Source organism: Syngnathoides biaculeatus, chromosome 5, assembly GCF_019802595.1.
Source record: "Syngnathoides biaculeatus isolate LvHL_M chromosome 5, ASM1980259v1, whole genome shotgun sequence".
Lineage (NCBI taxonomy): Eukaryota > Metazoa > Chordata > Actinopteri > Syngnathiformes > Syngnathidae > Syngnathoides > Syngnathoides biaculeatus.
In genome coordinates, this window is record NC_084644.1 from 2,577,724 (window position 1) to 2,605,163 (window position 27,440).

At 41.2% G+C, this 27,440-nt stretch overlaps 1 long non-coding RNA gene across 1 annotated transcript in view; it reads right to left on the reverse strand.

The window, feature by feature from the left end:
* Positions 1-6,854: 6,854 nt before the first annotated feature.
* The window catches only part of LOC133501175 (uncharacterized), a 92,147-nt gene continuing 71,561 nt past the window's right edge, over positions 6,855-27,440 (reverse strand). The window contains exons 4-5 of the long non-coding RNA XR_009795121.1: positions 18,379-18,441; positions 6,855-7,867 (exon numbers count right to left, since the gene is read on the reverse strand). This is a non-coding gene — a long non-coding RNA (uncharacterized LOC133501175). The remainder of the gene's footprint in view (positions 7,868-18,378; positions 18,442-27,440) is intronic.

Here is a 27,440-nt window from a genome sequence, read left to right on the forward strand (position 1 = left end):
GTTCTGAGCATGTTCGGAAAGTCATCAACATAATGAGCCATGTCAAAGCAAATTCAGTTACACTGAAAGCATTTCTGGGATATAACACAGGTAATGTTTCAGTATCTAACCATACTAAGGACGAGATTTTGATTTACTTTGACTTGATCTAAGTTGTAACGTTAGACTGCTCTGTCCATATATCGAAATGCGAACGGTCACTTGTGGTACGAGTTATCTTGAAGTTGTAAACCTTTCCCCTCTACATGCTCGAGGAAGGTATCAATCATCCGCTGCTAGCTTTCATCAATGGATTGAAAATACATAGCGCCGTAAATTACGCTAGAGTATAACAATACATCACGATTGCCGACAGGAATGTTTGTCACAATGTATTGCGAGCTTGTTGCCACTAACGCCGATTATGTTGAAGTAAACGTTCAGCATTTTCAAAACATTGCCGGTATAGACCGTTCATGTTTATTCCTTGACAGGCCAGTGCCATTAACTTTTCTTCAGATCAAGTATGTCAGATCAAAAATTTTTATTGATGAAAATTACTGTTTTATATCAAGTTCTACGAATATCAGTTGAAACTGGAAATGATCATTTCTGAGTTTATTTTTTTTTTTTCTATTTTAGTTATGTATTTGTTTATTTTGTTTTTCATTTGCAGTTCTGTTATATTAATCCAGTAAGTTATTTTAAGGTCTTGATATTCCATCCCACTGGAGTGGAGGATCCATTAGGAAGTCAAGTCTCGGATTCAGGAGGAGCAATGTGGTTTTCGTCCTGGCCGTGGAACAGTGGACCAGCTCTACACCCTCGGCAGGATCCTCGAGGTTGCGTGGGAGTTCGCCTAACCAGTCTACATGTGTTTTGTGGATTTGGAGAAGGCATTCGAACGTGTCCCTCGGGGAGTCCTGTGGGGGGTTCTTCGGGAGTATGGGGTACAGAATCCCCTGATACGAGCTGTTCGGTCCCTGTACGACCGCTGTCAGAGTTTGGGCCCCATTGCTGGAAATAGGTCGGACTCGTTTCCGGTGAGTGTTGGACTCCGCCAAGGCTGCCTAACCTTTGTCACTGATTTTGTTCATAACTTTTATGGACAGAATTTCTAGGCACAGCCGAGGCGTAGAGGGTGTCCAGTTTGGTGGCCTCAGCATCGCATCTCTGCTCTTTGCAGATGATGTGGTTCTGTTGGCTTCATCAAGCTGCGATCTCCAACTCTCACTGGAGCGATTCGCAGCAGAGTGTGAAGCGGCTGGGATGAGAAGCAGCACCCCCAAATCTGAGACGATTGTCCTAAGATGGAAAAGGTTGGCGTGCCGTCTCCAGATCGGGAATGAGATCCTTCCCCAAGTGGAGGAGTTCAAATATCTTGGGGTTTTGTTCATGAGTGAGGGAAGAATGGAGCGGGAGATCGACATAAGTCTCTGGGCTGGCTTGGGAACGCCTCGGGATCCCACCGGAAGAGCAGGAAGAAGTGGCTGGGGAAAGGGAAGTCTGGGTATCCCTGCTGAAGCTACTTCCCCCGCGACCTGACCCGGAAAACCGGTAGACAATGGATGGATGGATGGATGGATGGATGGATGGATGGATTGAGATTCACATCCCGCAACTTTATCTGCAAGCATGACTGACCACACCCGTACATTTTTCAAATCTGAGTGACTGATATTGTAACGATGATGTGGCGACAATGTCGACAACTTGTATTTCTCAGGCTAAGAAAGTAGAACTTGGTGTATGTCTTTTTGTAACCAACAGCTGGAGCATCAAGGTCAGCCCCATTTACAAGATTCAGATCAGTTGTATTGCACCACAGTTTAAGTGCTGGAAAGTAGAGGAAAATAAAGCAAGATACAATCTGGACTCAAAGCAAACCAAGCTTTAATGACCGCAAGGCTATTATTGGACTCCTTAATGTTCTGAAAAAACAGTACTAACAGTCGTGAAGGACTGTAATTAAGAATATTTGCAATTTTGTTTTCAGTATTTATGTTGCTGCCGTTCCCATTCTGGGTTCACATAAAAGGAAAAAAGACGAGCGGGTCAAACCGTGGTGCGGGATTGATTGGATCAAAGATCAATTCTGACCTGTGTGATGTTGATTATGTGACTTGATTATTGTTGCTGAACTGAGCTTTCATCATCAGTGAAGTCTCACATGAAACGATGATCAACTAATATGTAACTAACACCCAATGTAGAAGTCATCCAGCCATTTTCTTAGCTGCTTATCCTCACAAGGGTCACAGGGGTGCTGGAGCCTATCCCAGCTGTCAATGGGCAGGAGGCGGGGTACACCCCGTACTGGTTGCCAGCCAATCACAGGGCTTTTTCCTTTGTGATGAGATGCATGGAAGTGTAAAAAGTTATGGAAAAAACAATAAATAAACATGTTTTGGTTTCCAACCTGAAATTCATTTATCGCCGGCGTCAGGCGAGCAGGGTGGATTTTTAAGGAGTGAAATGTTGGAGTCATAGATGACATTTTGGGAGAAAATGCAAGCATTTTTCCTCAAATACTTAAAAGGCCTTTTCCGTAAATACTTGCATGCACTTTTTATCCGTGGTACTTTGTTCGATGTTTATGTGTCTTGGGGGTTCCAGCTTGGCTGAGTTCAATAGAAGATTTCATAATGTTTGCAAAAAATACACGGGTAACCTCTTTGATTGGGCTGTCGAGTAATTTGCCCTAAAACATACAGGCACCATTGTAACGCGTACTAGGACTGTAGTCCAATTGTATTTTGACATGTCTTGATATTTCTTTATTCCTTAATTGATTACTTGACACTCATTTCAGTTTTTGGAGGAGGTACTATTTATTTAGGTGTTTATTTTAATTTCCGGTATTTGATCCATTGTAGTTATTTTCCAGTCAGCAGGTAGCGAAACAACACTGTCACTTTTTTTTTTGGCATTCCAGCATTCCAGCGTGAACATGATAGAATCTATCTTTTATTATTGGGATACACATTAAGTTGACTTCAGTTCAGGCGTATTCACTGAGAAATTGTATTTTTACTGAATCAAAGCCGACGTCATGTAAAATCCTTCATTAATAGCCTATTGGATGAGACTGAAAGATGTTTTTTTTTTTTTTTTGTGGGGGGGGGCGTAGGGGAATCAATTGGATTTAAAAGTGTAGAGAAGAGATTGAGGCAAAACAAGCGGTAGCAATAATAATCGGCTGAGGCAGCAGACATAAAAATGAAATGTGAAATGGAGGCTTGATTGGGGGGAAATGAGATGGCGGAACGAGAATGAGAGGAAGAAAATGTATATGACATTCACTGACCACGAATCCACGCACGCATTCCCTTATAAACAATTTAACTGTATAACACTCACTCCGAACTTATTCCACACCATCTGCTTGTCCTATTTGCCTATTCTCTCATACGCAAGCAGTGGCGTGGCTATAATTTAACAATAATTTGTTCCTGCTGTTTCCTATGTCTGCATCCTATTGCTGACTGGCATGCACTTTCCATACAGGGTTGCGTCTATTTCCAACATCTCCATCAGATAACATGCAGGACAATCTCACGTGATATTGGACTGGCACTCTGTCTCTCTCTCACGGCACTGTGCTTTTCTGATTACCATCAGAAGCAATATGGAACACTGCAATTCTGCATGTATAAGACTGCATTATGGTTTTTTTGGCAAGTGAAGACTGATTTCTAATACAAGGACAACAACAACAAGGGGTGGGGAGAGGGGGGGAGGGGGCATGAATAAGAAGCCACCTTTGTGAGTGCAGCCCTTAATAATATCATTTTGGCTTCCACTGCAACAAAGGACCACCTACGCTGTTGCATGTATGGCTATGACGAGGAAGAGAACTTCTGAAGAATGAATGCAACATCTGTGCGATTTCCTGATTTTCTGCTACCAATTTGTCGAGTTTACTTACATATTCTGAACATTGTCAATGCACAAGGGTATAGACCCTGATCGTCCCAAATACAACAAAAGAGCCACGAGTGTAGAAAAAAGTAAAATACATTTAATAAAGCACTACCTGTATTTAAATTTAGCAGCCATGTCAGCCATGTAGTAGAAACAACCTTGATACTATAAATACCAAACTCTCAGCAATGACCCAAATAAGGATTCCCCCTGACATGAGCAAATGCTTAAAATAAAAGGATTTTCACCTTGAAAACTGCCAACAAGATTTGAGTGCAGCCTCCCTTCAAAAATTCCCCTGCTGCCCCCAAATCTTATGACCACACCCTTCACTCCCATGCGCGAGGCTTGCAATGTAGGTAACCGGCACTGTAAACAAGCCGATGTTAGTTAGCCATGGCTTCTTTTTAACTTTCGTTGCCGACGCGACGTTAAAAGATAGTCAGTGGAACCAAACAAGTCAGTCGCGCCAGTAGATTCCAGTAAATGACTGACTTCACGCCTTCTGTCTCTGTTGGCTTGTTTTTAACCAGGCATGATGGTTTCCTGAAAAAAAAAAAAATCACCTTTACCCAAACTGTAGCCCTAAACCTCGCCAAATCAAAACACTTTGTTTTTTACTTTGTCCAAATGTGTCACATATTTGGAATGGTCATTCACTTTAGTGACATGAATGTCTTCCTCACAGTTGAGATAGCCTGGTTTGGGGTCTCCGTAGGTCTCCTGGAGCGAAATGCTCGGGATGTTCCAAATCAATATTTCTTCATTTCACAAAATGGGCAATGAATGGGCCAAAATCCCAACAGGGCAGTGACATCATCAAACAACTATGAAACATCCATCCATCCATTACCCAAGCCGCTAATCCTCACAAGGGTCAAGGGAGAGCCGGAGCTTAACCAAGCTAGCTTCGGGCGAAAGGCGGACTAGACCCTGAACTGGTGACCAGTCAGTTGCAGGGCAGATATCGCCACCATCACCGTGCGGGAATCGATCCCACGCTGCCCGCACCAAAGTCAGGCATGTGTACAACTATGAAACATCTTGACAAAAATGAAACTTGAGCTCCATCACGAGTGGTTGACTGTAATGTCTGGTTGCGTGATTCAGTCTGAATAGCATGACTAAGATAAGAGATTTACGTACAACGTCTCAAAACCAAAATTGCCGTAGACACTGTCCAGATAGACGCTTAAAACAATTCAGAGGGTGAGATGAAAATTGTCTTCAGGCTGCCCTGTATGTAGAAGTCAACAAGAGAGGAAGCTTCAAATTTGGAAGAACATCAGTGGCGGGTACGCACACAGCCCCTCCCATGTACAGTACTCAGAAATACTCGTTGATTTTTGACACATGAATTCATCGCTATAGGTGATCTGAAAGAAATGTTGGATTGTGCATGAATGAGGCTCACATTTCTCGACGTTACATCAGCGTTCCAAATGTCTTTTTACCTTTTTTTTGCAGCAGCATGTGAAACAATTGAGTGCAAATTGGAGGGGCTCAAGACAGGCAGATAGGCTACACTGAAACTTCAGTTTACAACTTCAATTTGCCCGTTAACAAACCAATTTCGCGTTTTCCCTTTGAATTGCAATGCGAGTAATCCATTGCAGCCAGTGAATGTGTGAATGTCTATTTTCCAAAAACGTTTCAAAATGACTCTGACAATGAATTATGTTATGAGGCTGAAAAAAAAAAAGACAATTTTCAGGTCAAATAAAGATGAGTTGGATTATTTCCCATTGGACGTCTCCAACTCTCTGGGCACACGAGTTGGGATTCACTGAGAGAATTGTTTTGTACTCATCCAAGCATCAAAACACTTTCTGGCTAATGTAAATGTTGCATCATTCTACATCGCAATACAGTAATGACAAACTTGAAAGAAGTTTTCTTTTTTTTTTGGTCTTACATGAAATGTGAATTCTGTTGTTTGGGTTTATTTTGAGAGACGCACACAAAAGCTAGGCATGCACTCGCTGCTGTCAGGCTTGCTTTTGTCTTTCATCGCAGGAAAGCGAATGTTCAGAGGTGGTAGTGACAGATTCACGTACACAAGCCCGAACCAGCTGCTATTTTTAGTCATTGAAAAGGTGTCTTCAAACAAAATATGTCTGATAGTTTGGAATCTTTTTGTTCTTACCCTGTCTTTAATCTGTGTTTTCTGAATACACTGTACTGAACACTCTGCTTCGTCTGTTTTTGTTCTACTTTTGCTCTTCTGTTCTACTGTATTCTGACCCAAATGCTATTTGCTGTGTTTTTAGTGACTTAGTCTCGGTGTCAGAGAGTGTCAGTTACTGCTCTGGTGTCAGTGGTTGAGCTCAGTCGTTACCGCTCTTGAAGTTTGATCTCATTTTTATTGCACATTTCCTCTGTTGGCTTAACGGCTGGCGCACTCAAACACATCCTGACGGGAATGAGGCTTGGGGGGTGGGGGGTTATGGGGAAACAAAAGTAGGACTGCACTTATTTAAGGGTAAAAACATCACACGCATTGTGGAACAAGTCGATGAACCATTTGCTTTAAAAATTTAAATCACAAAGAAAAATTACCTGCATGCTTTGATTTCACCAACAGTCTTTGCATGCCCTCAGAACGTTCAGTTGTGCCTTTTCTGTCGCTGCGAACACATCAATGGCTCTCATTGTAAGTTTTCTTTCTCCCTCTCTCTCTCTCTCTCTCTCTCTCTCTCTCTTCTCTCTCTCTCTCTCTCTCTCTCTCTCTCTCTCTTTCTAAATAAGCTTTCAAAATGGCTTCAGGGAGGGAAAAATGACATTGATGATACTTAACATAAAACTTAGACTTAGATGATACTTAACATAAAATAAAAACTACAGCACACGCAGTGATTACCATTTGTATTTTTAATAACGAGGAATTGCATTATTTAATATTGTGCTTTAAAAAACAGCAACATGATGAAATGGAAAATAAACAGCTTGTGTATCGTGACTGATTGCTGCAATCCAATTTAGCCTTCTGGTGTGCCAACCTTGGCCACCAGAAGGCGCTATTGTATAACACAGTCAGTGAGTAGACTTATTCTACTTCAAATCAGTATGTTTCTGTAGTATTGGTCATTTTCCAAGGAGGATAAAGAATATGTGGCTTTTGGAAATGTAATGTTACCTTTTCATGTGTTGTCACGTCATTTGTTTTGAAATATCTGTTGCTTAAAGGATTGGAAAACAGCAAATGTTGATGCTAACTGTTAGCGTTTGGATTTCTTTTTTTCATTAGGTTGTAGCATCAAGCTAGTAGGGCATTCTTCAGGCCAAATTGTTTGGTTGTTTTAAAAACACAACATGTAATTCTTAATTGTGTCTTTGGTTTCACAGTAAGACAATTAAAATAAAGACCACCATACAGCACTCACAGCTCAGGTTTGAGCTCACAATTGAAGCAAAAACAATTGTCCGAATGACGGCTCATATCCTGAAAAACTCGTATGTCAAGGTACTAATGTACCGTATTAGGAACCTCGTTTTGTTTTATACTTTATTTTGCTGACTCAATCTCTGTCGACTATGCCCGGTCACCCTCACCACTTTTTTGTCAGTATCTCTCTGGCGCTGTACGAACAGACAGGCTTCTCGTACGGAGAAGTTGTTGCGCTCCCAGTCCGACACTCTTCAGCTCATAAATTCCTGTCAACAGCTTGTATGTCTCCTCCCTCTCTGCTCTTCTCCCTCAGTCCCTCCACTGCTGAAGGAGTGGAGGAACCCAGTGACCTTGCCGGCTCACACAGGCAAAGGTTTCGGTCTGTGACACAGAAACTAAAAAACATGAGGGCGGTATCTACCGCCATCTAGATGTTCTGCTCCCTTTGACTATATGCCCCTTGTCTTCCCTTCCTGTCTTTTGCTCCCTCAGGCGATGTTTGCCAGCAGACAGTCGTCACTGACAAGTATTTCCTGTGGTTGGGGTGAACACCTGGGTAATGAGGTTTTCCTGTACCTAAAACAGAAAGAGAGACAAACAGGTCACACAGGCAAAATTATCATCATAAATCCATCAGAGATGGGCATGGAAACACGTGGACGCAGAGCAGCATCTGCTAAACTTGCAGTGAGCAAACAGCTCGTGTCAGCCAAGCCCCAAAAACCCAGACGTACTCAAAGTTATGCGGCATTAAGATGAGGTGAAGGGGAACCAACCCAACTTAAGCCTTTTTTCTTCCTTCGTAATATATTTGATAGGCGGCTGAAGTTGTAGATTTGAAGTCTATCGGACAATCGATATAATGTTTATCGATGATGTCACCGCATCTACGCCATTGTAAAAATAGCTTCAAGAATCTCTGATCACGGAGAAGCTGCCAGCAGTTTCCCATCCTGCCTGCTTTCTTCGTTGCTCAGGTACTCTCAGGCGATCTTGCGCCATTCCAGCTAGCTACTAGCCGCGGCTCGCTACGTAACATGGCTAAACACAATGCACAGCCACTGCTCTAAATCACTCATCTTCGCCTCCGTGACGGTACATTAGCTGCACTTCTGGCAAGTATTTTTATAACGAGAGGAGAACGAAGTGTAATTAACAAGAGAACCATGGCAACAGCTAAGTGATCGTGCAAAACACCGGAAAATGTGCCAGAGTGACACAGTACAATTTTCACAGAAGTCAGGCTGAAACCACGTTGCAGTGGAGGTTGATGAACCACAAATTAGTCGGGAAATTAGAATGTGCAGAAAATATCCCTACTATCATGTTTAAATCACTTCAACAACTTCAGTGATGCCACACGTGAGTATGGACAAACTCATCCACTAACACAATCCCCCCCCAAAAAATAGGCTTGTGCACACATTGAAACCAGGTAGACGCTCAACGTATTAACCACATGATGCAGATATCAAAAAGTATTTACACCACTTGTGTCACATTTTATTTGGCTATAATCGTTTTTTGCAAATTCAAAGATTTTTTTTTCCTCCCTCAAAATACACAACACACTCCATGATGACAATCTGGGGTAAAAATAACAAAAAAATCCTGTTGCAGTGCAAAATTAGGAAATTTATGTCAATCTGTTATAATTAAGATAAATGAGACAGTTACAGATCACAATTTTAAAGCAAGTTAAGTTGAAATGAAAAGGACTTTTTTTATGGCATCGTGTTCTTTGCATTGTAAGATCTGTGCACTTGCTTGCCTTCTTTTATGACAATATAATTGCATATCTTTCCTCTCCACCTCAAAACATTGTTTTTATGAAGCCGCAAGAATGTCCCAAGTCAAGAGGAGAAGTGATTCGCTGAAGCCTGAATCGTATTTGAAATTCTGAAGCTATAACTGTCAATACAAACAAAATCTTGCATGTGTGTTGCTCTAATTTGTCCACTTTCTGCGATCTGATGCAACCTACTTCATGTTGTAAACTTGCCACTGAGAAAAATATGATTTCATTTCCAATTAAAAGCGAGGCTTTCTCAATATTTATGGGCTCTATTAAAGCGAACAGGAGAAACGAGTTTAAGAATGAACGCACATTCCTTATCGCAATTAAAGTGCTTTGACATTCCTGCAAACCTTTCAAGTAAGATTAATACAAATATTGAGCTCAAACAGTTGAAAGTGAATTGGCCATTGCCTTCCTTTCATTGTCTCTTTTTCATTTTTTTTTTTCCGCTGACAGAATTTTCACTTGGAGCACTCTTTTTTTTTTCCTTCACCCAAAAATTACCTTTTGATGGAGAAAAAAAAAAAAGTGTGCATGATTAGAGTATAAACTAGGACCAAAGAAATAGAAAGAACACTTATTTGACAGCGAAAGTCTTTTCTTAAAGCATTTAAAGCGGTGAGTGACAGAAAATCAGTCGTCCGTGAGGTCCATTGGCAAAAGGGACAATTATCACGATGACTACACCGAAATACTACACCTTGGCGGTGGGCATTTGAAACCAGACGGTAACTTTACGAATGAGCAGTCTAGCCGCCGTTAGATATGAGCTTCTGAATTTAAAACCCATCATCATGATTAAAAAAAATAAATGCCTTCCAGCTAGGACAAAGAAACACAGCGATGGGAGAGATTTCTTTTTGGACTTGAAAGAGAGAGATAGCTTAGCCTCCAGCGCCAAAAGAAGATGACAGAAAGGAAGGCCGAGGTGACAAGGTGAAGAAAAATCTTCTCAGGCTCAACAGAAAGCGATGGGAAGACACACGGAAGCCCTTGCAGCTGCTGAAGGTTTACATGTTGTAAATTATTCAAGTAATCAGCTGCCAAAGGCCAAAGACGCATAACGGTGGGGAGGGAAGTGATAAGAGAAGCAAGTCACAAATACCAAGACCAAGAGGTTGAAGCGTACTGTATGCACCTGGCTTGACCTTATGACCTTTATGACTGCCACTGCCTCTCTGGTACTTTTACACAATAAGCCAGTGAAAGACCTTGTATAAATACATGTTTTATTATGAGGCAGTTTCAGCAGGTGCTACTAATGTCCAAGTGTCAATGCAAAAAATTCCAAACTTCTGTTTAATATTTGACACTCAAAAGTGAAGAACACATGAACTGGGCGCTAACAAAATGCTCCATGCTGCAGTCTGGAAAATATCTATGACAACCACTATAAGCAAAGTAATACGTTAAACACAATCAATTCAGAACAGCTAAAGATATTACACGAGCTCTTTAAACATTAATTTTACACACCGACGGCAGCGTCTTAAAGCTCGAGTTGCTGACACGCAAAAACACGTGGCTTACACATGGCACTGGAAGTCAGCAAACTGGAAAGCATGGCTCAAAACTGCATCAAAGCCACCCGAGCAATAAATAGTACACGAGGGCGTTCACGGGAACACTGGCAATAAAACAAGAATCCCAGCTCCCGTCAAGAGTTCATGTTGTGTCTTACTGTGGCGCGAGGCGGACAAAGTAGGGTGATGAAGGATAAAAAAGAAAATGAGAGCAGAAGAAATACAGAAAGCAACTTCCAGATGGAACAAAACAACATCTCATGACAGGCCAGGCTCGAAAGGGCAAGCATGTCAACTCTTACATGCAGGTTTTAGTCAGCATGACCACATTTCATCGTGGCTCCCTCTCGTTTTTTCCTGATGTATGTGTGTCCTGAGGCAGTATCAAAGTATTTGCATTTTCCCACATATTTGGAAGCACCGAGCAAGTATAAAAGTATTTGCGTTTTCCACAAAGGACGAGCAGTATTGAAAATGACTTTATGGTAGATTCTTTTAATTGAGAACGCTCTTACTATCTCATCACTTACGGTATTTTTCTTTTGTTTTTTTATCAAAATATTTCTGATGACGGGCGGCACGGTGGAGCAGCTGGAAAGCATTGGCCTCGCAGTTCTGAGGTCCCAGGTTCAATCCCAGACCTGCCTGTATGGAGTTTGCCTGTTCTCCCCGTGCCTGCGTGGGTTTTCTCCGGGCACTCCGGTTTCATTACAACATTAATTGGACACTCTAAATTGCCCCTAGGTGTGATTGTGAGTGCGGCTGTTTGTCTCAATGTGCCCTGCGATTGACTGGCAACCAGTTCAGGGTGTACCCCGCCTCCTGCCCGTTGACAGCTGGGATACGCTCCAGCACTCCAGCGACCCTTGTGAGGATAAGCAGCTAAGAAAATGAATGGATGTATGTTCTGATGACTTGTGATGCTGGAAATTAAAAAGGCAAAAGAAGGGTGAGAAGAACAGAATTTTGATTGACAGCCAGCAAGCGAGTGCACTGAGTGTGGAGCACGACCCAAAAACCGCAAAAGAAAGCAGAGAGAGGAGGTGAAAGGCAGCATCAGGACTGACTGACGCTTCCCACTGAGCCATTCGTGCAAATTAATTGGGTGCCTGTCACTTTATTTGAGTATAATTACTTGGGAAATGATTCAAATGCATGCTAATTGACATATGACAGCACTCTTGCGGCGTGGCAGACCGCGCCACTCTCTTTCGCTTTTGTGCATTTACAATCAGCTGAAGGGTCACAAACAACATTTGCCAATTTAGTGACACAAAGCGGCAACCTGGGGGAGAGGTGAGGGGGGAGGTGCAGAAGAAAAAAATGACAACAACAAAAAAAAAAAGTGTGATGTCTGAAAAAGTGTTACACATTCATAAAAGGTGATTTTTGAGGCCTGGCTTCGGAGTCGCAGATTACAATGCCACAAAATTCGCTGTAATCACGATGATTAAAGTTAAGACTTGGGTCAGACAAATAGTCGTTACAATCCAGTCAACAAACATGCCCCCCCCCCCAATGTAATTGGAGGCGTGCGTGTGTGTGAGAGATAAAGAAAAATTCCAGGCAGATGGGAAGCATGTCCTGGCTAATCCACAGGCCTCCGCAGTTAAATTTCCATGACCTCAACTCTGTGCTGTTAAACGTGCGCACATTCTACATACAACACACGCTCACATTGGCCGCCGTCACAAGACGGTCACCCAAGCTATGTTTAGTCAGACTGTAGCTCTTGCTGCGGTCACGTTACTAAAATGAGCCAAATCAATTGGTTTGGCGAAAAAAGATTCACTGCAGTGATGGCACGGTCCGGCTGCTTCAAAAATTCTGAAGGTTTACTCAGAAAATGACGCCAGAGGTGTCTTCGTTTTGATTCTTTCAGAAGCGAACGGAAAACTTTCGTGTCTCGTATCTTATTTGAGAAGCGAGAGCACGGCTTTAATAAACAGCGGCAACGTTAAGCTTCTCCTCCAGACGCAACGCAGATAATTTGACCCGACGAGGATGCCAGAAGATGCAAAATAAGATGAGCGCCATTTGACTAATCACTCGCTCGTTTCCAGCCTAACAAAGAGCGAATGAATATGAAACTACCCTCGGGGGCGAGCGAGTCAGTCCCGGCTAAGCCTTGTTGCCAGAACTGATGAAGCCTGCTCAGAGGAGAGACGAAACATCTTCTAAGACTACCAGAACTTTTCCAATTGAGTCGATGCTCTCATTAGAGCATCGGAGATGTCGGTGCCAGTTAATGGAATATTTAAATTATTGGTCTTCCTTTTATTGAAATGTCAACTGGTTTCAGAGTTTAGAAACCATAATAATATTCATGTTCTGCATTGCACTGCTTCTGCAAATGTTCATGGAGAACAAAATGCGTGTTTGCAAAATCATAAGTTTTTGCTTTTTTGATTTTGTTTGACCAGTTGGCAACGCAAATCAAAACATTTTTTGAGATTTGGACCTTCGCCTTGAGAAAACCTTTGCAAGCGGACTCCTCAGAAGTTAAACTGAAGACTTTTGCTTTAGGCCAAACTGCAAGTGTGCAACGGTGTTTACAGTTTGATGACTGATATTTTTATTATATAAGTGCTCCTGTCAAAGCAGAACACATCCACTTATATCGTTGATTCATGATACATTCTTGAGGATTTTGTATTATGCATTCATGAGCCATGAACTCAGTCACTTTAAATGTTGATACCGCTTTAATATTTAGATGCTGTGAATATTTGATCAATTGTTTATAATTAATGAAGCACTTCATGGTGGGAGGAAAAGTGCGCTTATACTTTTAACTCTGATGAATTAGTATTTTATGAGCGTTCTTTGCGTTATCCAGTATTCATGTTGCGACACTGTGGTTTGGATCTGGAGCTGTCAGCTGACAAAATAAACTGTCAGACAGACTCCATTCATTAAAAGTTGAGCAAATGATGTGATAAAGTGATGTTAAGCACTTGTAATTTTCCTTGGATGAGCTCTATGATGTGCGTTTGAACAGTATTCGGAAAATGTTCATTTTTAAAACAGGTGGGTGCCAAGTACGTACGTTTTATTTTTATCCCACTTCTTGCTGAGTACGTCACATGGTTAAAATGCAAAATCGCAAACATTATACCCGTGATACAGTCCATGAAAAATCTGATCAAAATAATAAAGGCTAATCATAATCCATGCCCAAACAAATGTGTGTTTTTTTTTCATTGCTTTTGAAATATTTCCACAGAAATGGAACGTCTCATTTCACATTCATCCATCCATTTTCTCAGCCGTTTATCTTCACGAGGGCCGTGGGGCGTGCTGGAGCCTATGCCAGCTGTCAACGGGCAGGAGGCAGGGTACACCCTGAACTGGTTTGGGTGAAATGGCCTGCAAGGCTCGATCTCCTTTTGGACGTGTCGACGAGAAATAATAATAAGAATAATAATAGCAGTCAGCGGAGGCCCAACACACCAACTAGCCAAGTTTAGAGAAGCCTGTCCATTGAGGATTCTGCAAAAATTCCAAATCTTAACAAGAACTTCAACGACTTATTTCGCGTCAACACTGATTAAAATAAGACGTCGACCTGAACAGTGAATATGCAAGGATCCGCTGTCACTGAAGGAAGATCATTTTTGAACAGAAAAACATCTTTTTTTGTTCAAAAAACACATCACCGTGTTTGTGACAAAAACAAAAAAAAAAAAACTGTGTTCAAATCTTGGTGAAAAACAAGATCTTAAATGTCTGGAAGTGCCTTCATTCCAAGGTTCAAGTGAATAGTTGAATACGCAAAGACGTCAACCACAATCGGTTCCACGTCTGATTTGTTTGCATTCTAAACGACTGCGATCCTGTATGGCGGCAGTTTGATCTCAAGTTTTGTGTGAGTAGTAATAGTTGTATTTCATCTTGAAAATCCGATTGAAGTCCTACAACCTCGGGTACTTACAATGTTAGTAGGCAAATAACTACTATGAAAAGGAACGCCACTGATAAGTCAGTCGTGTCTCATCTAATGTCAAAGTCAAGTCTTCTTGAGTACGGGACGATGAAATAAATTATATTGAAGATGAAACTATCTACCATCTGGAAAGCCTTACAGTACCTTACAGTTAGGCATATGGTTTCTTCAGCGTACAGGAAACGTCTTATTTCTCGCGAGCAGACGTGCCCGAACGAGGAAGCGGCTCACCACATGAAACTAGTGCGTGTTTACTTGCCAACATTTGCACAGGTGAACGATGAACACAGCGCAGCCTTGTTGAGCTCCTTCTACCGAGCACTAAAAAGTGTTTGGATAAGTCGTGAATTCGTGGCATTCACAGATTTCAGACTCACATGCGCTCAAGTTTAATTTCACGCATGAAAAGCAAATACTGTGCTCTTTCTTACATATTTTGGAGTTGTTTTAGTGGGCGGGGCGTTCTGTGAGGCGTCAGCAAAGAATCCTAATTAAACCCGCCTAAATCCATTCATTGCGTTCACCCTTCAACTGTGTTCCTGGTTTAAAAAAAAAATGTATAAGCAATATTTTTTTTTTTTTTTTTGTCTTCAATAGCATGAATATATTCTGGTTTCATTTTGAGTACATTTGTTGTGTTAATGGCCTTGCAGCACAACATAGTGAAAAACAAAATCTGAACCTATGACTTCTTTTTACAAATAAGTCATAGAAAAAGGTGCTACTTAACATGCGTTAAGAAGAATTTATAATTAAGCCCCCTTAATTCACCAGAGGAAGGTTAATGCAAGATTTTTCACCGATTCAAACTGCACTTGTCCATGAAAAGCCTTTTAAAAGTTAATAAATTGACTGCATGGCTGTTGTCCTGGAAGGAAGCCAAACATGGAAAGAGGGGAGAGGGGTTATTTGTGTACGCATGTGTTTGTGTTTGCGTGTGTTTGAGGGGTGGATGGGTGGGGGGCAGTGTGAATAACCCGATGTTTGGTTTTGATTTCAGGATATAAGAGTGTGGCAGGAAAAAGCAGCAAGGGCTCCCGTGCCGGGATTCCATGCCAGATTTCTGAACAGGTAGACCGAAGGACATTAGATACTTTAGACCAGGGGTCACCAACGCGGTGCCCGTGGGCGAATGGTACCCCACGAGGACCATATAAGGCGCCTGCGAGGTATGTTCTAAAAATACCATAGGCCACAAATTGTTACGTATTATACTTATTGTTAGTGATTTATTTATGCTTTAAATTCTGAATCTGACTTGCTTACGTGAATTGAAATTTTAAAATACCTGTAATGTCATTAACAACAAAAATATTTTATGAACGTGGAATGAACTGAGTCTGAAATTTGCCGCAAACAGGTCACGTAGCCCTTCGTACGATGGGTGCTCACGAAGTCTCAAAAAAGGTTGCTGAGCCCTGCTTTAGACACTAACTGGCAACACATGCCGATCCAAAGACCTGAATTTAAACCAAGAACAACATTGAGAAAATGTACCCAAATGAATTTAAATGGCTTTTGGTTCCGCCAAGAGCGCAATCACATGTCACCACCGTACAACAGTAATAATGATAACAAAATTCCAGCTGTAGCACATTTTCCTGTCCGTAATTATTCTTTATCAGTCAACAAACCTGACAGTGTACCTGGTACCACAAATCAAGGGGGCGAGACCCGGGAAATGAAACAGACGGGCCCAGAGGGGATTATGGGTAAATGCAGAACTGCCTGCCGCTCACACCACACAAATGCTGGGACCCGATTAGCCCAGGTGACTACATTCACACTTGAAGAGCATTTCAATTTAAAAGACTTCCTCCAAACGGCTGTCGGCCATCGCGCATGTCTGTCACCCGGCCGTGCTCTGACAATACCGCCAACACAATTAATGTGCTCCTGTCAGCATGGGACAATTTACTGTACTCCTAATTTCCTTCATGCTACTCAAATGTGTGTGTGTGTTTATCATAATACAGTAATTGCAGTGTCATTTTATCTGCAAAAAGCATCTCCATTCCAGTCAGGATGTCCCAATTTTGAAGCGCATGCCAATTTGCAGCTCTCGTTTTCTGCAGTTTTATTTGAATGCAGCATCACATCAAAAGGGCCAGACCAACTCAAAAGCTTAAGAGCTTTTGCTACATGCATCGCACTGTTTTGCCGTTTGCAAAGTGTGTATTGAAAGGCTGATAGCTACGAACGGCGCTCTAGCAAAAGATTCAGTTTTGCTTTTTGATTTGACATGAAGGACAGCACGGTGGGGCCCTCCTGTCTAGAGTTTTCATGTTTTTCCTGTGCGTGGATGCTCCAGATACTCGGTTTGGCTCCATCCCCGCCTCCCACGTTCCAGAACTCGCATGTCTGGTTAAATGACGACACAACATCGTCCTGAGGTCTGAATGTGAGTGCGAACGGATGTTTGTCCTGCCCGTTTGATGCCCTCCAATTGCCCGATGACCAGTTCGCGGTTTACCGCGCCTCTTGCCCAAAGTCAGCCGCGATTTGCTCCAGCACACGTGAGACGCGTGAAGTAAATGCAACAGAAGGCGGATTCAAGGATGTAATGTAAAAAAAAAAAATATATATATATATATATTGTAATGCACTCAAAGGGAAATACAACAATATAATACCTTATCTCTCTATTTTCATCATTTATTTTTCTCTCAGGTTGCGAAAGCCCAAAGCACCATTTTCTATCTTTTGTAACGATTGATTCTTACCTACTGTATATCAGATAATCTTAGAGATTTGACACTCTCTAAGTCTGATGCTAAACATACTTGACAATTACAACAACCACCTCCAAAACAGAAATTTTATGGCTTCAACTGATGTGACTTTTCGAGTCTGAGAAAAAATAAGCACAACATGCATGTAAAACAAGACATCCCTTTTCTGTACTGCTTATCCTCATTTGTGTGGAAGGTGAGCCAATCCAAAGTGACTTTGAACAAAGCACGGATGTCAAAATCAATTGTGTCGGGTACCGCGTTGTTGTTACGGTTTTCCTCAGAGGGCGGTTGTTACTCGGGAATCCAATAAATATTTCATCGCACTTCACATTTTATGTTTACAACTGTCGTTGCTTTTTTTCCACAAATGGGTGGTTTTCATTTGTCTTCAGAATGATTCAATCTCACCTGTATTTGTCACTTTAACTAAGCTCTGTTATTGTTGTGCTATAACTAACTTAAAAAAGTCATGTGGTTGTTATACATTTTTCCACGCAACAGCGGAACAGAGAAATTAGTTGTTCTAATTACTATCTGGTTACTTTTTCCCCAGTCCAAAATCCATTTAGATCAACAAAAGTATCAGTCGGCTTTCTGAACAATACTTGTACGAGCAATGCCACACTGTACAGGTCTGATGACATTACAGTAAATGCATGAGATTAAATGGACATTTGTTACATATTTACTGCTATTGTATAGAGGCAGTGCTATTCCTCTGTGCGCCTTCCCTCATTACCGAGGCATTTACAATGACTCAAATTAAAACGCCCATTAATCCGTCAGTGTAATCCTCCAATTGCATGGAGCGGCCTATTCAGTCCCGGCGTGGATTAGAGAACACTGAGACCTCGTGTTGGTGGTCACTGGTGTATAACACCTCATAACGATAATTCTGTGTATTCGGGTGCCTGCGTGTGCATCTGTGCCTGTGTGTGTGTGTGTGTGTGTGATGGCCGCTGTGCAGGTGGTCAGCATTGTGAAGTCCAAAACGTGGAGTGAGTGTGTGCGTTGGGGTGGAGGGGTGGGGGGGGGGGGTTGTTGTCCATGTGGATAATGTGCTTCTTTCCTTCCTTTGTGGTTACCTGGTGAAGGAGAAAATCCCTGTGAGGTGGTCTTCTCACAATGTGGACTGCAGAGAAGGCAGCCTGTAATAGAGGAAACAGTGAATTAATAAAATAAGCCTCCTGAATGGAAGACTGTTAAAGGGTTTCGAGGTGGACAGAGAGGAGGGGATCTCATCACATAAAAAGGCCACACCTTACATCCTTATATAAAATGACATACGCTGGCGCTTTGGTTTTCGGTCCGAGATGAGTTCCTGTCCCCCATGTAACATTAGCTCAGTGGCCTATTTTAATACTGTATATTAGAGCCGTAACAATATATATATATATATATATACTTTTAAACCGAACGTTAATACAAAGGTGCTGCAATTGTGTGTACTTTTACGAATGGAATCAGTCTATTTGAGCGACATACTCCGTGGTTCGTAAATATTTAAACACGCTTGTAATACTTTTTGATCATATTACATGCGGTTTTAATTGTCTTTTTTGTTCTTGTTTTCTTTTTTAATTTTGTTTGTCATTTTTATTGTTTTTATCCCATTTTAAATGTTTTGTCTTTCTTTTTAAATGCCTTTAATCATGTAAAGCACATCGAGTTACCTTGTGTATGAACTGCGCTATACAAATAAATTTGCTTTGCTTTGCTTAATATTTCATGCTTGAGCATCATCAGCGCTCGACTAAATTTAAGGTCTTTCGTCAGTCTAAGGGACAGTAGTTACAGAAATACAAACGCTCATGTTAGCTAAAACTTGAGATTGATCTGGAATCATGTGCCTCAATAAATGACGACATCGCAGCCATGTTGAACTTGAGGCATTGAAGTGGCAGCCATGTGATGATGAGTTCTGTCTTTTTGTTTTTGTCTTCTGTATTTTGCATCGAGCGAGTCTCTGGAGTAAGAAATGTGCTACTTTTGCAACTGTAACATTTTATTTTACAAGCCATTCGCCTTTGCCGGTGGACCCAGAACTAGGAAGTACACTAATGCCTCGCAGGTCACGGGAGTGGCTCTCCTTTGATGAGTACTGCACGTGGTTTCAATCAAAAATGTGAAACTTTCAAATATATGCACACACAGAATAATTTTGTACTGCATTGGGCATGTTTGGCCATGAAAAAAATCCTACAAAACAATTTTGTACTGTGCAGTAATATGGATGCATGTATCCTGAAAAAAAAAAAAAAGTGCCAGCGTATATGGTGCGTGTATGCTCACATTGTATATCGTGTAGTTACTCACTATTGTGAGCAAAAGCCATTGAAGATGACAAAGTAGCATTTCAAGAAAAGCGGCAGCCTTTTAAAAAATAGTACAAGTCTTGAGTCCAAACACTTTTGTTCAATTTTATTTCTTTCCGCACTACAGGCTATAGTTTATTTTTACTTTTAATGATAATGTCAATGCAATTATAAAATTGTTGCTTTCTTTCCTTGAGCCACTTACAGTCCACGATTGGAATTGATCTGAGATGTACTTTTAAAGATTTGACAAGCTGTGTCAAGAAGCACTAGCGGCAAACTGGGTGCCATTCTCCGATACATTTAACTGGAATTCTTCCCCGGCCTACTAAACCAGAAAATCAGTTTTCAGAAAATCTTGCAGTATTAATGCAGGACTGCTGGTCATGCTGTAAAAAACATGGGTGGGCACCCATAAAGTGTCAGGTACAGTGTTGAACAAAAATCTTCTAATCCCCTTCCCGGCTTGCTATTCATTATTATTTCACAGGGCAGTCATCCCAAATACATAAGGCCCCCGACCCTTCTGGGCTAAATCTGCCAAACTCCAACTTTGGGTTTGATGTTCCTCCAACATCCACCATGCTCTGATTATTTCATTCTTTTTATCAGAACACATTAATTATCTAACATTTGCATTACCGGATTTGATTTTTATTTTTCATTACTCAACCAAAACCCGACCCTGAAGCTGGATCGAGGCCCTCGGCTGTGGAAAACCTACTGTTTGGTTTTCTTAGCAAAGACACGACACCCTATGGATCTCAACAAACTATAGGTCAGTGGTGCTGATCTGTCATCTGATGAAGACCCTATAGTGCTCGGTCCTTGCCTACCGGGACTCCATAAATGGACTCCTCAATGGACTCACTTCAGTTTCAGCCTGGCATCGGCATGGAGAACACCATTCCATCCACCTCGACCACACAACACTGGAACCCCTGGAGCAGTGGTTCTCAATTGTCACTCTGGGACCCCCATTTTCTTATTGTTGCAAAGTCACAGCCCCCTTTCATAGAGGTGAAGAGACATAAAGACAATTTTGGTTTGAAAATTGTTTCTGAAAACACAAAGGCGCATTTCTGGAGAGATGCTCGTCTGCCACTTAGCTACTGTCGATGTGCCCTTGAGCAAGACATTGACTCCACCACTACACCTCAAGTGGTCTACCATTAAAAGTAAACACAATCGGGTGTGAATCGAATATACCTCACATGTTCATTAACTGATGGATTGGGAAGGGAATTCAAGAAAATGGAAATTCCGAGTATTATGGAATAAATGATAAACTTAAGTTATATGGAATAGAGCGGATTTTACAGGTTACACTTTCCAACTTATAAATCAGTTGATGATAGACTCTCCTGCTGTAAATACAGAGTCAAAAAATGTGAAACGGACTTCAAAATCAATCAATGTGTGTCTCTCGTCTATTGCAAATGCAACTTGAGAATCAAGTTCAATTTCAGTCTATTCAGGTGCAGTATACTGCATGTGAAGGATCGTTTGTTCTGTAGTTCAGTAAAATCAAGCAGGGGTGAAAGTTGGTGCATTACATTTTGGCCTTCCAGATTTTCTATGGTCAGCTGTAAGTTGTCTTGATAATCAATGTTTGGAAAAACAGTCATTCAACTCCAAAGCGATAGACCACATCACATAGTCGCAGAGTTTGGTCCTTGAATGTGGAACACATGGTGCGTAAAAGTCCCCAACGCTCTGCTGACTCGAGAAATACAACGTTCCAAACCTCCTCTGGCGTTAACATCACCGTGAAAACTTTGTGCCAGGACGTTCATGGCCATGGCTGAACAGCTGCAAGAAAATCTTACATCACCAAGAAAAACATCAAGACAGAAAGGTGTCAAACCCTGAGACTCGGCCCAATGAAGGTGAGATACTGATGAGGGCTATTTTCTCAGGACTTCAAGTGTGCGCTTGAAGAAAAATCATAATGCTGCACAGCAAACCAAGACACGTGGACAACTGTACGCATCCAGCCTTGTTGGAACTTTTTGGGGAAGACCCTTTTCTGTTCCATTGTGGCTGAGCCTGAGTGCACACGTCCTCACACCGCAGAAACAACGTCACGGGGTAGCGCACAACTCCTTTTTTCTTTTGTCAATCAAGTCATCTGATTTTCTTTATTTACATTTTGGTTGTGTTGCAAAACTCCAGATTCCCGCCTCTCGTCCAAAGTGAGTTTGGGAGAGGCATCATCCGCAACCCGAAACGGTTCAGAGAATGGATGGATGGGTAGTGGTACAAAACTTTAAGTATGCCCCTGCATTGGCATTATTTAGCTGGTGGTGCCAGGACCTCTCAATAATTCTTACCTTCACAAAAATGACTTTATCCTTCGGCCATTTTTCCCCCTTCACACCTTCAATTGGTTTTCTACATCTCAACTACTACATCCTCATTTCTGCTATTGAGCCCGCTTAAATGGATGCCGAAAACACAAACGTAAAACGCAGAACGAGGTACAGCTCTCACTAGATGCTGTTTATTGAAGGATTCATCATGTGAGCTGTTTTTAGTAAATAATTGATGCAACGCTGACTTTTGTCTGCAGACGAGACTTCAGGACATGAATTATGCATTGTTATTCCTGGATAGGGCAATGCAGGGACAATGTGTGTGTTTGTGTTTGTGTTTGTGTGCGTGTGTGCGCGGTGACTAATTTCTGAGACTTATTGTCAAATCTCCAACATGGGTTGAGCTCACTTGTGATTACCCTTCTGACACTGTTTTGTGTGTACAAACCACCACAGGGCAGGATTAAAATCTTGGAAAGCTCAATATACGTGCAATGAACTTTTAATCAAAGATGACGAATAGCTTTCTTGGAACTTGAGTAAATAGCAATTTGCTTTTATAATACATTTATTATTTATTATATTGGATCACTGTTGTTGTTTCTTGATTAGCTGAATAGCAAAGAATGGTGTATGTTTGAATTGTGTTTTGTTTGGGGTGTGTGGATAGTGTTTTAGTATTTTTCCATTTGATCGCTACTCTTTCCTTCCTCTCCTTCAACCACGTTTTCCTGCTCTGCAATTATTACAACAACAAAGGAAGCCACGTTCCCACAAACAGTGGAAAGGTTCCATCTGTGATGCTAAAATGTTTTCATCTGCTTCTTGACTGCTGTCGAAAAACGGAATGCGAGGGGGGAAGGAGAAAAATTGATTGAATATCGAGGGGGGAAAAGAGAATAATTACAGAGAGGAGAAAGGCTCGCGACAGCCATCATCAGTGATCTCCGCTGTCATTTCCATCCGCTGTAAATAATTCATCAAAAAAAAACAAGAGCAAAACAAATATGCAAATAAACCTGAACAAAAATATGCCAGTAACATCAACCTTTTGCCCCATGGGAAGAGGAACAGTGGATTTATGCGGGTTATGCCTGCGATAAATTTGAGTTCCTCTCGTTTCATCCACCTTGACAGTACCGGAGTTACACATGCATAGAATGGGGGCGGGGCCAGGAAGGCGGGCGGGGCGGGATTTGAGGGTTTGATTTAGGGGGAAAGTGGGTGGAGGGTGGCGGTGGTGGGGATTAATGACAACGGGTATGGAAGGATTTGGGGAGGGGGAAGGAGAGGCACGATAGAGAGGCTTGTCAACATTGGAGGCAAGAAGAAAAAAGGGATTTGGGATTGGAAAGGAGGGAGGGAGGGAGGGAGGGAAGCTTTTGAGGGTGTATTCGTCATTCGTGAAAGGTAGCCATCAAGAGCTTTGATGAAAAGTGCAGGCCTCGGAAAGCTTACCAGTGACAGACAGCATATGATTTGGTCAAAAGTCTTTGAAAGGTGCACATTCTCACTGCCATTCATCTCGCTCACGGCTTGAATATAATTTTTTTTAGCTGCGCTCTTGCAAAAATTCCAAATGCCTTTGACAGATTGGCTTCATGCAGTATTGTCCCGGTGACTTACAGACAGCGGGTCGTCTGGAAATACAGAAATCGCGAAATGAACGGATTACAAGTAATGTTTAAGCAAATGGTCCTTAACTTGGGAGCTATTGAGAAAGTCACATTCTTATTAGGCAAATGACACAGGTCATATCATTTGATATGCCGAAAAGAAACCTCATTATCTTTGCCCTTGATGCAAAAAAAAAGGTGGCTGAGCAATAATGTATTTGAAAAGTTCCAAAAAAGAAGCATGTGAACTGGCATTTGTCACATCTGTTAAGACCTTTATTGAAATGACTTTTGTCACTCAAATTTACGTGTTAGGGTGTGGATACATGAAGATAACGGTATGCCTCGGACGTGATCTGTGTTGTTCTTATTTCCATTAGATCTTCTTTTGAGTCTGTGTCTCATGTTCATGTCTTTTCTTGCTTGTTCGGTTTTCTTTTCCACCACTTCTCATCAGCCTTGTTCCTTTTGTCTACCAATCGGCTCCCTCCAGCCGCTGCTGCGTGGTCGGGGCGTGCCTCGTTGTCTTGTCTTTAGCTCCCATCTTTCTTTAATCCAACAGTGTGCGGATGATATTCACTTTAAAACATAATGTATTTGTGTTTCAGCTGTACATTAATTTCACCAAAGATTTTAAGGTAGGATTGCCCCCTCCCCAGCAAAGGTATATTTTTACACATTGTTGCTGTTTAGTGAAAAGAAATTATCTTAAAATGTAATTTCAAAAAAATAATAAAAACTGTAAGAATATGTTCACCAAACGTGTTGTTTCCCCAGTTACTGCTACATCTCATTAAAATGCAAGTCCTCAGACATTATACTTGGTATACCTTTCCCTTTATTTATGCGGTTTATAATCATTTTGCTGCTTATTTGTTATGCTGTTGTATATAAACAAATGAATTTCCCTTCCATTCCTTCAACCTATTTTATCCTGTCTCATCCTTAAAACCATCTCGAAACGGGACTGCATTTGCAAAGGTTCCCCATCATGGGGGATTTTAAACCGTATGGGAGTCAAAGTATTTCCAGGGGGGATTTGATTTGTGACTTTGCACTGGACATTTTCACCCTTTTTTTTTTTTTTTTTTTTTTTTGTCTGATTTATGACAGAGCCACAATAAGCACACTTGCTCACATCACATGCTTAGATAATGAATTTCTTCTTGGCATACATCATTATCGAAATGTAATTTTATATTTTCTTCATAAAAGTGGCCTTTTAATCTGCTGATAGTGGAATTTTGTTCTCGAAGCATGTGACTCCCTATAATTCCACATGTTTGTATTTTCAGCTTTAAACGCATGCATTTAATCAGTGAAACTCGTTTAGAGATTTCTAGGCAGAAGCTTCAGCTGACCCAAGTTGCGAACAAATGCCCGGTGACAATTCAATGATGTTGCCTATTCAAAAAGTAAAGTCATCCCACTAATGTAAACCACACACAAACCAGGTTTTGTTTCCAGGACACCATTGATGCGTCATGGTTCTGAGACTTCATCGAATTTGAAGTGTGATTTAAAAAAAAAAAAAAACAATCTTATTCGTTGAATATTTGTGACTTATCTTTGTTGGTGGTCCTTTCAGCTTTCTTGGAAATGCTTTGCATTTTGTTGTAGATGTTTCTTTTCCTGCATATTTGTTTAGGATTATCTGATTGGGTGTCTTTACAGCGAAAATAATGTGTTTACAGGGTTCTGTGTATATGATTGAGTCATACCTTCATAAATGAATGAACCCCTGCCTTTTTTAAGATGATATACAGATGCCCCACAATGCTGTCTAAGTGAACCCAACGCCGAAGAGCATGTACTGGTGTGACTGAGTTCCTAGTATGTAGGTCACCAATATATTCCCAATGAGGTCTAGTCCTCGGGAGGACTTTGCAGATATGAGGAACCTAAATTAGATCCCATTATCTGTGTATGTATGTGTGTGTGTGTGTGTGTGTGTAACTATGCAAAGGACGCCCCGAGACCATTATCAGACAAATGCCTGTAAGGCATGTAGGTTCACTTCACTTGGTTCAGCTTGTGCAGTATCACGAGTTTGTTTGTGATTGTCTGCAAATGTATTCCAAACATAATGCATTTCATGACATTTGTGGGCGCATGTGTGGTGTGTGTATGTTTGAGTACAGGTTGGGAGTCATCTGACAGGCGTGTTACCGCTGATCTGGGCCAGTCGACCACAACCCTTAATTTTAATGACTATTGACTCTGAAAGCCAGTCCATATCGCTGTAACCCATGCTGCTAATAAGCCTCGAGTATCACTCCGAGAAAATGTTGCTGGCTATATTGGCCAGCCAGCAGTTGTTTGCTCAGGTGTTGCAAAATATAATGCATAAATCATTCATGAGAGGTCTGTTGTAAGGAGAATGAAATATCCCACTGTCATGGTTTTCGGGAAAGGCAGTCAAATTATTTTACACTCAGGTACAAAAAGCAATGTTCCAGACTTCAGGGAATGTATCCAGTTTAAAGTGACTAGTCGTGCGATAATCTGGGACAATGTAGGTTCTGCAAGGGATGCAGATATTCGATTCGATTGTGCTCTCCGCTCGTGTGGGAACGTCAATGTCCATGGGAGGAAAAATAAACATCAAGACATCAAAACATCAACCTTCAAAAAAGGTTTTAATCCACTGAAAGTTGGTTGAGACCTAGAAGCACATCAGATCCCGACCAATAGTGGAATGGCATTGTCACGAATCCGTTCCAGAAAACCGCTCGAGAAGTGATTTGTTCGAAAACCGAATCAATGTTTCCCATTACAATGAATGGAAAAAGAAATAATGCGTTCCAAGTTTAAAAAATTGAGCTTTTTAAAGCATTGATAATAAACTCCATACTAGAAATACATGCATAGTTTAAATACTATGAATAATAAAATAATTTAAGAAATGCATTTATTTTTTTTGCTTAAAATGTATGCTTAATGTACAATAACAGAAGGAAAAAAATCTCGAAATTTTCATTCAAAAACGGGGAAGTTCGAGAACTGAAACTTTACCGAATATATACGCAGGCCAAACACATTTCTTACATAAATATTAGGCACATTGAAAAGACTGTTTGTATACAATGATGAGTAGATTCCTTTGATGAATATATAGTTAAAGTAGATCATGTACTTTTTATCAAAATTGTCACAGTAAAAATGTGTTTACAAGGGACGATGCAATACCCCCAGATGAATATGAACCACTTTGTTGTACAGAATGTATATGTAAGTATCCAAAATAACGACCAAGGTATTAGCACAAAGCCTCCAAGTTATTCTCGACTACATGACCTTGAGAGCAAACCCAAAGCTTTGTTTGCTGAACTTGCTTCCTGAGTTTCACAGGACACGCACTCGCTCTGTTTCCAGATGCCTTGAGGCAAAACCGACAGAAGAAAAATCATCGGCACACCTGCAACGAGCTGCCTGCTCATTCAGTTCTCTTGCAAAAAGAATACAAACATGGGTGGTAACGACACAAACTTGTCTTGACGAATTTTGAACTGGCAGCCAACGTACAATTGCTCCATTTAAGACGACTTGTCTTGACTTTGACCCAAACGTGATTTTGAATGTGATGTGTTCATTGGGTCAAAGCTGAGATCTACGATTAGCTAACCAGAGGCAGAAGAACCGGTATATGTTCGAGATCTGCCCCTTTTCTGGCCTTTTTTCAGGGATGAAAAATTTTGATCCACTTGTTTTTCAGGTTGTAAAAGTTTGAGTAGCATTCACGTTCACGCCGTAGCACGATGAGGGACGCTGAAGTCTTAAGAGACTAAGTTGTTTTCATGCATTAAAATGCAAGTCCTCATTCTGTTATAAAGAGGAATTTACCAAATTCTGTAAACTAAGAACTGTGGGAGGGTAAAAAAAAAAAAAAAGACTGCCGCTG